Source organism: Schistocerca cancellata, chromosome 4 (assembly GCF_023864275.1).
Source record: "Schistocerca cancellata isolate TAMUIC-IGC-003103 chromosome 4, iqSchCanc2.1, whole genome shotgun sequence".
Classification (NCBI taxonomy): domain Eukaryota; kingdom Metazoa; phylum Arthropoda; class Insecta; order Orthoptera; family Acrididae; genus Schistocerca; species Schistocerca cancellata.
The window spans coordinates 585,445,579-585,455,313 of record NC_064629.1 but is presented as its reverse complement, the minus strand read 5'-3'; the positions used below and the strand labels follow the sequence as shown (position 1 = coordinate 585,455,313).

The 9,735-nt window shown below is 40.9% G+C and overlaps 1 pseudogene; it reads right to left on the bottom strand.

Annotated features, from left to right (window-relative positions):
• Positions 1-7,481: 7,481 nt before the first annotated feature.
• On the bottom strand, positions 7,482-7,599 carry LOC126185748 (5S ribosomal RNA; annotated as a pseudogene).
• Between the last annotated feature and the right edge of the window lie 2,136 nt (positions 7,600-9,735).

Sequence of the window (9,735 nt, the reverse complement as noted above, 5' to 3'; positions counted from 1 at the left end):
AGAGCCATTTGAACCAATTTTTTGAACTGTCTTGGGATAAAATAACTGCAAAGCTTTAGCAGCCTTAATCATATATGCTGCTGCATCTGTAACTATCACCAGGAGTTTTTCCTCTTTTTCTTTAGTGGGCCACAAAACGCGTAATGCACCACGTACAACCCTAGCAATAGTAGAATGGTTTGTTTTTTCCAGTAATCTAGAGACAATGAGATGAGGTGTTCCTGGTTCAGATTCCGCCATTTTTCCGACGACAACGTTGGCAATATATCTCCCACATGAGTCAGTCGTTTCATCTACAGATTACCACACGTCTGAATCCCCAATATCATCTCTGATCTCTTGTATTACCCGAAAAGAATTATTATATTGAAAATTTGTAAAGAGCAGCCATGGTAATATGGGTCTCACTTTTTTTTGGAGGGGGTGGGGGGAACACAAGTGTAAAATGGGGGGGAGGATAGGTATGACAAAAAATATTAAACATGTTTCTTGATCGTAAACTCGTTGACACTACAGGCCATACGAAATTTTATGTTCGATTTTAAAATATTTTTGTGTAATAGATTTAAAATTCTTAAAAAAATTGAAAAGTTTTAATGAAACTTAAATGGAGGGTAGGGGTTATGGAGGTAGACGACATGCAAACTAATTTCATTAAATAAATGTTTAAACTTACCTCTTCGTAAACTTTGCCAAGACAGTTTTTCCTTATTGTTGATTCATCATGAACTTTTCATTTGGTATATTTTTCGAGGAACCCTGAAAATTCTACATTATTTAATTTATTGAAATGGATGTTGGCTGAAACTAAGGCTTTGCAGCGATCTTTCGAAAAATTATCATTGCCATCATTTCCACTTCTGCTTGCAGAAAATGCCGCTGGTAAGGTTGTCTGGATGTTGGAGATATTTTTATTAGCAACATTTCTATGAGCAGCTGTTTGTAAATGTTGCGTAATCTGGAATTTTTTATCACAGGGCACCTATAACAATGGTATCAAAATAAAGTGAGTTTATTTTCATTAAGTAAAAAACTAACTCGAAAATCACATTGATTTTTAATTTTGAGAAAGCAAAAATAGAACTTATGTGCTTCTGACACACTTGACACAATACTACATTTCCATCTGTTGTTAGAGTAGGATTTCCATCAATCCACTGTCGAAGTAAATAAGCTTTACTGTTCTTCTCCTTCGGCATTGTGGTAATATGGTCTCCTGCGCACACTTCAGAAATCACTAAGAACAGCACACTAGTTACTGATTTATAGGTAGCTGACAATAGAACTTTTTCATTCTTGTAAATATCATTGTTGCCGCCGGCGGCTTCGTTTGTTACACAGTATAAACCGTACTGACTTTTATGACGCGATGGCCGACCGAACTTTAAAGGTTTGCCGCATGATTGTTGATTGCTATTTAGTTTTTGTTTAGCTGTCGAGAGACATATTTTTATAGTACGGGAACTGCCTCTTGCTGATTGCTATGTTCGCCTCATTGTTGGGCGCCCTTTTATGGATTTGTTAATATGACAGAGAAGTAATTCTACACAAACAGAGCAATAAAAGAGAAATTCACTCAGGTCTTACTCTTCTTCTTAAACTATTGTGGGGAAATACTTGTATTTCAAGAATCATTGCTGCAGAAGTAAAATATGTGCATAAATATGCAAAAGTTATTTATATATGCAATAACCCCTTAAACATGCATTTGTATGCACTATCATGCAAGTATCCAAAAATCCTAGCTCTAGTTATAACCCACCGGACTCCCAGAAGTACCTGTCACCACACGACTATTGCTGTACAGGTACTGCACACCAATAAAGTTGTTCTGCTGGGAGTTTGTTATAACTCACTCAAGTGCACTCAAGATGGCTATTGTGTGCATTGTTTTCAGATTTATGATGACATCATCAATGATGTAATGCATTGTTGTCACAATTCCCCTCCCCCACCACTCAATTGTCACAGTAGGTTTAGGCCAATTAACATATTAAATAGTGGGAAACTCAAAAAAATGACAGGAAACTCAAGAATCCAAGATGGTTGACAAAAGTCACTTGTCATAATCGTTTTCACAAGCCCTATGGCGTCAGAATCCAAGATGGCAGACATTAGCACAGTCCTCTGATGACGCAGACCACTTGTGCTAAGTATAGACGCAAAGATGACCAACAAATCCAAGATGATGGACGTTGGCACAGCCCTATGATGTCAAAGACCACTTGTGCTAAGTAAAAATCGAAAATGGACAGTTGTAAAATCCAAGATGGCGGCCCTCAGCATAGCCCGCATGGTTGCCAGATGACTTCTGCTAATTTTAGACTCCAAGATGGCCACTTGTCCCCAGTTGAAAACTGTGATATCACAGATCGCTGGCACAGGCTGCATGGTTGTCAGATTTACAGGATTTTCTCGACCCCTCTGGCATCACAGATCACTGGCACAGCCAGCATGGTTCTCAGGCCACTTACTCTAAGTATAAAATTCAAATGCCCAGTTTAAAATGAAGGTGAATTCAAATAGCGCAGTTGTCCTAAATTTTAAATAGCATCTAAACAATTTCCCCCGCCTCTCTGATTTCACAGTTCGCTGATGTACCTTTCATGTTTAAACAACCCCAGCTGCTCTAAGTTTAAACCTGTGTAACACAGTTGCAGGGTTTAAACATTTATGGTGCGTGTGTGTGTGTGTGTGTGTGTGTGTGTGTGTGTGTGTGTGTGTGTGTGTGTGTGTTTGTGTGTAGTAGGATTGGAACCATTGCATCTCTATTTAAACGAATGTTGGACAAACCAGGGAGTCCCTCCATGTCACCACTACCCCAATACAGTTGTAGACCATGGGCAACAAGTCCCAAGATTAAAATACAAGAGCCTACCTGTGTCTATAAACTGGCAGGAAATTCTAATTTAAAGTGACGAGATAGCCCATTTATGGGAACGTCTTCCACATAGCCCCTCCACCTCCTCGTCCCACTTCACATCTTCCTCATAACCCCTCCAGCTTCTCGTCACACTTCAGCTGCCGCCGTAGATTGCAGACACGCAGTCCCAAATGTAGACTCCAAGAGGCGAATAAGTTGGCGAGAAATTCCAGTTCAAAATAAAATGACGCTGCTGAAAAACCTTAATTTTACAGGTTTATTCTAAATGATGGACCCTCTTTTCATTGGTATAAAGCTTGCTCATTTTGGATTTGTACTTGAATAAATACGAAGTTTTGAAAATGGATCCATCATTTAGAATAACACTGTATATTGTTGTGTTCACAATGTGTACACTTCACAGTGGATCCACACACAGAAACCAGAAAGCGAATAAACAAAGATGTACAAAGAACAGTAGCACTGTAAACAGAATCACAGCTACTATTCAAGTAATCAGAACAGATCACCAATAGGTTCTCTATTGTGAATAACGTTACAAGTATATGGTGTGCCTGGACTGCAATTAATAAAGTCAGACCTAGCTGTCACAATCTGAAGAGTCCAACGAGGCGTCATTCTGCGATTCATAGTCGTTTTTCGACACAGCAGTCATCACAACAATGTCCTTTCTAGGAACACTCCCTCTGCAACTGGACACTAGGAGGTAAAGAACCCTACGATACATTATGGATCCAAGACTATCATGTGGAGTTCTTAAAAAGAGCAGCACAGAAGAAATCCATGCCACAACTGTGGCAAAACCAATGGAAATCTGCAGACAGTTTATATAAAAAATTAACGAATTTCCTCTAAACATTCAGCACCTGACTGCTGCAGACATGTTCGTAATTTACCTGTCAAGCCATCAGAACGACATGTGGCAGCGTGCTTGCACCTGCGGACGAACTATGTAACTGCACAGTGCATGAGGACGTAGCGAACAAAGATAAGCAATAAGTGATAATACCGTATCGTAAACTATTGTTTAATTAAAATTACTTGATAGTAGACGTCTGTCAGTTACCGCTACAGTGTAGTCACATCGACTGCCTGCTACTGCTCGATTATAGGTGACACACACACACACACACACACACACACACACACGGCGGGTCACTTCACAAATGCTGTGAATCTGTAACTCGGAGCAATGTTGGAAATGGCCGCCGCGAGGTATGTCGGTAATGTGAATTGCTCTGGGCAGACAACGCGTTTTGTGGCCCTGAATTTAAACTCATTTTCTAAGCTAACCACAGCTTCGCGATGTCCGATGTATCTGAGAAAACGGCGGTCAACAATCTCTGACAGAACTAAAATCACGATCACTTTGTTCAGGGCGATTAAAGCTAACCTCTGCCAGCAAACTCAAGACAGGAAATATTGTTTCAGCGCTAAAAGCAAACTGTGATTTCTCGCTATCGTTGGTTACCTGTAACTGTCCTCACACCAGCTAAACGAGCTGCCGCGTTACCAGCCGATGAACGGTCATCTTTGGCACTCGGCTACATATTATAGGCGACACAGGCAGCTTCGAAACAATAAAAGTATGATAGGAAGAAAAATAAGAGCGAATGAAGACAGTTTGATGATGAAACTGACGCGGCAAAGACTTAGAAATAAAAATTTACATTTAAACCAATTAACTCAATAAAAATAATAATCAAACTTTTTTGGTTAGATTTCGAAATTTAAAAAAAAATTGATACAGTGGACGAATTCGAACCTATGACCTTTTACACTTCAGGTTAATACGCTAATCAAGAAGAGTAAGTTCAACCGTATTGTTTACGATTCTTGTCTCCAGTCGCAACGATGAATTGCAGCACAAAATTGTTAAGGGTTTCGTGGCCATTTGTTGACAAACTGCCTGTTGGCATCTGTCTCGGGTTCACGCAACATCGTGCGAAGCGTATCTAACATGAGCCAATCACTGAAACTATGATAGTTGCGTATGTGACGCCGCATCGCGTCTCGTGCGGAGGTATCCAATGCTATGTTGTTAGCGCTGTGTTTGAAGCGTGTATATTTCATTAACGTCGTTTTGTGTGTGCGTTGTTTTTGCTGTGGTTATCATGTGTCATGAAATACGAAATAAAAGTGCCAGACCCATCATTCTGGATCCAATCACATCAAGGAAGAATGCCGGACAAGGAATTGGGAATTAAGTATGAATTGTTGTGGTAGTTTGGCAACGGCGAACGGTTCGCGAGTGACGTCGACCGCTCTGATTGGAGGAAACCAGCTCCAATGCGTGAAGTGTCAACTACACGGATGCGCCAAAGAAACTAGTATAGGCATGCCTGTTCAAAAATAGAGATATGTAAACAAGGAGAATATGGCACTGCGGTTGGTTACGGCTATATAAGACAAAAAGTGTCTAGCGCAGTTGTTAGATCGGTTACTACTACTACAAAGGCAGGTTATCAAGAAAGTGAGTTTGAACGTGGTGTTACAGTCGGCGCACGAGCGATAGGACACAGCATATCTGAGGTAGCGATGAAGTAGGGATTTTCCCGTTCGACTATTTCACGAGTGTACAGTGAATATCAGGAATCCAGTAAAACAAGAAATCTCCAACATTGCTGCGGCCGGAAAAAGATCCTGCAAGAACGGGGCCAACAATGGCTGAAGAGAATCTTTCAACTTTCATTGTGACAGTAGTGCAACCCCTCTGCAAATTACAGCAGATTTCAATGCTGGGCCATCAACAAGTGTCAGCGTGCAAACCATTCAACAAAACATCATTGATATGGGCTTTCATAGCTGAAGGCCCACTCAATGACTGCACGACACAAAGCTTTATGTTTCACCTGGGTCCATCAACATCGACATTGGCCTGTTGATGACTGGAAACATGTTGCCTGGTCAGACGAGCCTCGTTTCAAATTTTGTTGAGCAGATGGATCCGTACGGCAAGCTGGTGGAGGCTTTTTTAATGGTGCGGCGCGTGTGCAGCGGGAGTGATATGGGACCCCTAGTTACGACCCTCAAATGGTTCAAATGGCTCTGAGCACTATGGGACTTAACATCTGTGGTCATCAGTCCCCTAGAACTTAGAACTACTTAAACCTAACTAACCTAAGGACATCACACATATCCATGCCCGAGGCAGGATTCGAACCTGCGACCGTAGCAGTCGCGCGGCTCCGGACTGAGCGCCTAGACCACTGCGGCCGGCTACGACTCTCACAGGTGACGCATATATAAGCATCCTGTCTGATCACCTGCATCCATTCATGTCCATTGTGCATTCCGACGGACTTGGGCAATTCCAGCAGGACAATGCGACACCCCACACGTCCAGAATTGCTACAGAGTGGCTCCAGAACACTCTTCTGAGTTGAAACACTTCCACTTGAGCATATCTGGGATGCCTTGCTACGTGCTGTTCAGACGAGGTTCATGGTGTCAGTTCCCTCCAGCACTACATAAGACATTAGTTGAGTCCATGTCATGTCGTGCTGCGGCACTTCAGCGTGCTCGCAGATTGCCCTACATGATTTTAGGCAGGAGTACCAGTTTCTTTGCCTCTTCAATGAATGAAGTACTTTTAATCAGACTATAGAGTTGAAAGACGAATCTATTGTGTACATTTTGGACGATACTGCAGCTGCAGTATTTCTCAAGGCCAGAGAAACTACGCAGCTTATGTGACTGCACCCACCAGTCAGAGTACCTTGCACAAGGAGCTGACAGTGTGTGTGTGCTCAGGAAGCTGAAGGCTGTTGAAAATAATGTGCCACAGTATGGAAGTCTCGTGTCAGCGAAAACGCCCATGGAATCCAGTAGATAATGACTGTTGGCTGTTATACTTTAGGAAGAATAATGACGGTGACCAACCACAGATGTGACTGTAACATAAGCACATTGTACAAAAAAATTGTCGTGATGCCCTGGGACACATCATATTAGGCCTAATACCAGGTAACATCGTCTCTAGCCGTGATAACGGCGTCAGTTAGACGAGGATGAAAGTTTAAAAGTTTCTTCAGTTAGTATGTCATTTACAACTGAAGTCGCTCATTGATTAATAGATCCCATAGAGATACCAAAATGCGGCGATGTTGAATGCTACAAGGCATGTTCAGAAAGTAACTGTAGTGTGACCATAAGAGTCTGTGATTTCTTTTTCTTTTTTAAGGCTTGGCCACACTGAAGAGGAGGGGGGCAGTTCCTGATCACAGCGAGTATCGCAGGTACAGGGTTGTAAGTAAACTCACGTTGCAGTGTCCAGTTGCGTGAAAGATGTCCGTAAGAAATATCGCCAAGATCAAGCCACATTATGCTATGATCCGCTTCCTGCTCGCGGAAGGAATAAAAAAAACTAAAGTAAAGTAAACTCCTCCCGCACAGGCTATGAAGGCCCAAAGGTACCGACCGGCCGCCGTGTCATCCTCACCCCACAGGCGTCACTGGTTGCGGTAATGGGAGGGGGGGGGGGCATGTGGTCAACATACCGCTCTCCCGGCCGTATGTCAGTTTCTGAGATCGGAGCCGCTACTTCTCAATCAAGTAGCTCCTCAGTTTGCCTCACAAGGGCTGAGTGCACCCCGCTTGCCAACAGCACTCGGCAGACCGGATGGTCACCCATCCAAGTGATAGCCCAGTCCGACAGCGCTTAACTTCGGTGATCTGATGGGAACCGGTGTTATCACTGGGGCAAGGCCGTTGCCGCGGAAGGAATAACTCCTACCGAATTTTTTACGCAAATCTAAACAGTTTACAGTGAAGATGTTATGAAGAAAACGAGTGTGTTTAAGTGGAGCAGGGAGTTGAGTGGAATCAGATTAAAAGTTCATGACTAACAGAGGAGTGAAAGGCCTTCCATTTTGACTGGTGGGTTGGTGCAAAAACTCGAGGAAACTGTTTGTGAGGGCCACCAATTGGAAGTGGATGAAAAGCTAGTTGTTTTTGTAGGCAAAACAGTACTCGTGAAGGCTCCTGTATATTGATTAACAATTTGTTGGAATACAAAGAAAGAGGCGATTTTAAATTTCTAAATGAAGAGCTTGTATTTGAAAGTTGTTGTGTAGAGCTAGAACAATGGAATATCATCATCATCTCTATATACAGAATTCCAGGTAGTGATGTAATTACCTTATTCTTAGATAAATTCCAGTGTCTCCTATACAAACTCACTAAAGAAAATAGGAAAAAATTGTAATTGCTGCTGATTTTAACATAGATACAGCAAGCAAAACAAACATGTCAACTAAGTATATTGATGTAATTCAAGAATATGGTTTAGACTAAATTTCACTGACTTGGCCAGAGTAAATGAGCGAACAGCAACTTGCATAGACAATATCTTAACAAATTATACATTTTAGGACACTGACAAATTTTCTTTAAACCCAGGTATCTCAGATCACTCTGCTCTGCTTATAGAATTAAACTAAAAAGAAATAAATAGCAAAAAAATGGGAGGAGATGCTTCATAAAAAGACAGTTCAGTGAAGAAAACATAAACTTGTTCTGTTATAGATTAACTGAGGCAGACTGGTCATTACAACAGGAAAACTCATGTTCAGAAAATTTTTATAAGTTTTTAAACAGCTTTTTACATGTCTTCGCCGGCCGGTGCGGCCGAGCGGTTCTAGGCACTTAAGTCTGGAACCGTGCGATCGCTACGGTCGCAGGTTCGAATCCTGCCTCAAGCATGGATGTGTGTGATGTCCTTAGGTTAGTTAGGTTTAAGTAGTTCTAAATTCTAGGGGACTGAAGACCTCAGATGTTAAGTCCCATTGTGCTCAGAGCCATTTGAACTATTTTTTTTTACATGTCTTCAATGGAGCATTTCCACCCATAGGCTGCCCAAGAAGGGCAACAAATAAACTAAAGTGGATTACCACTGGCATAAAAATATCTAGTAATAGAAAGAGAGAGCTACATGCTGAGCTGAAATCAAACAAGAGTCCTGAGTTCATAGACTATGTTAAAGCATATAAAAAACTATTTAAGAAGGTTGCAAAAGCAGCAAAGGAAATGGCAAACACTAAATTCATTAAAACACACACAAATAAATCTAAGGCAGTATGGACAGTTGTCAAATCTGAACTTGGAATCAAACCTAGCAACCAGAAAATCTCCAAAATAAAGGTACAAGACAAAATAATTGTACATCCTGCTCAGATATCAGAAAATTTTAATAAATACTTCATAAATGCAGCAAAATCTGATGCTGATGTAGACTCTTATCAAGATAATGTACATTTGTTTGGCTCAAGTCAGAGCAAGAAAGAGAACCTAATTAAATTTAACTAAGTAAAGTAAAAGATGTAGAGAAAACTATACTAAACCTAAAAAATAAAAATTCTGTGGGATGGGCTGAAATACCTGGAAAGTCATTAAAGCAGCTACAAATGTAATAGCACACCCACTACACAAAATAATTAATCAATCACTTGAAGAAGGATACTTTCCAGAATTTTTAAAATATGTAGAAGTCAAAACAGTATTTAAGAACGGCTCCAAAGAGGATATCAGAAATTGCCGCCCAATTTCCCTTCTTCCTGTGTTTTCTAAGATATCTGAAATGATTGTTGCAATTCAAATTCAAAATTTCTGCTACAAATACAATGTAATCTCAAAAACTCAATTTGGATTCCAGAAAGGCAAAAGCACAATTCATGCAATCAATGAATTTGTAACTAAAGTTAGTTCCACTTTGGACAAGTCACAAAAAGCTGTGGGAATCTTCTGTGACTTATCCAAAGCATTCGACTGCGTGAATCACTCCTTACTATTACATAAAATGAAAAAATATGGAATTACGGGTAGTGCCTTAAAGTGGTGTAAGTCATATCTAA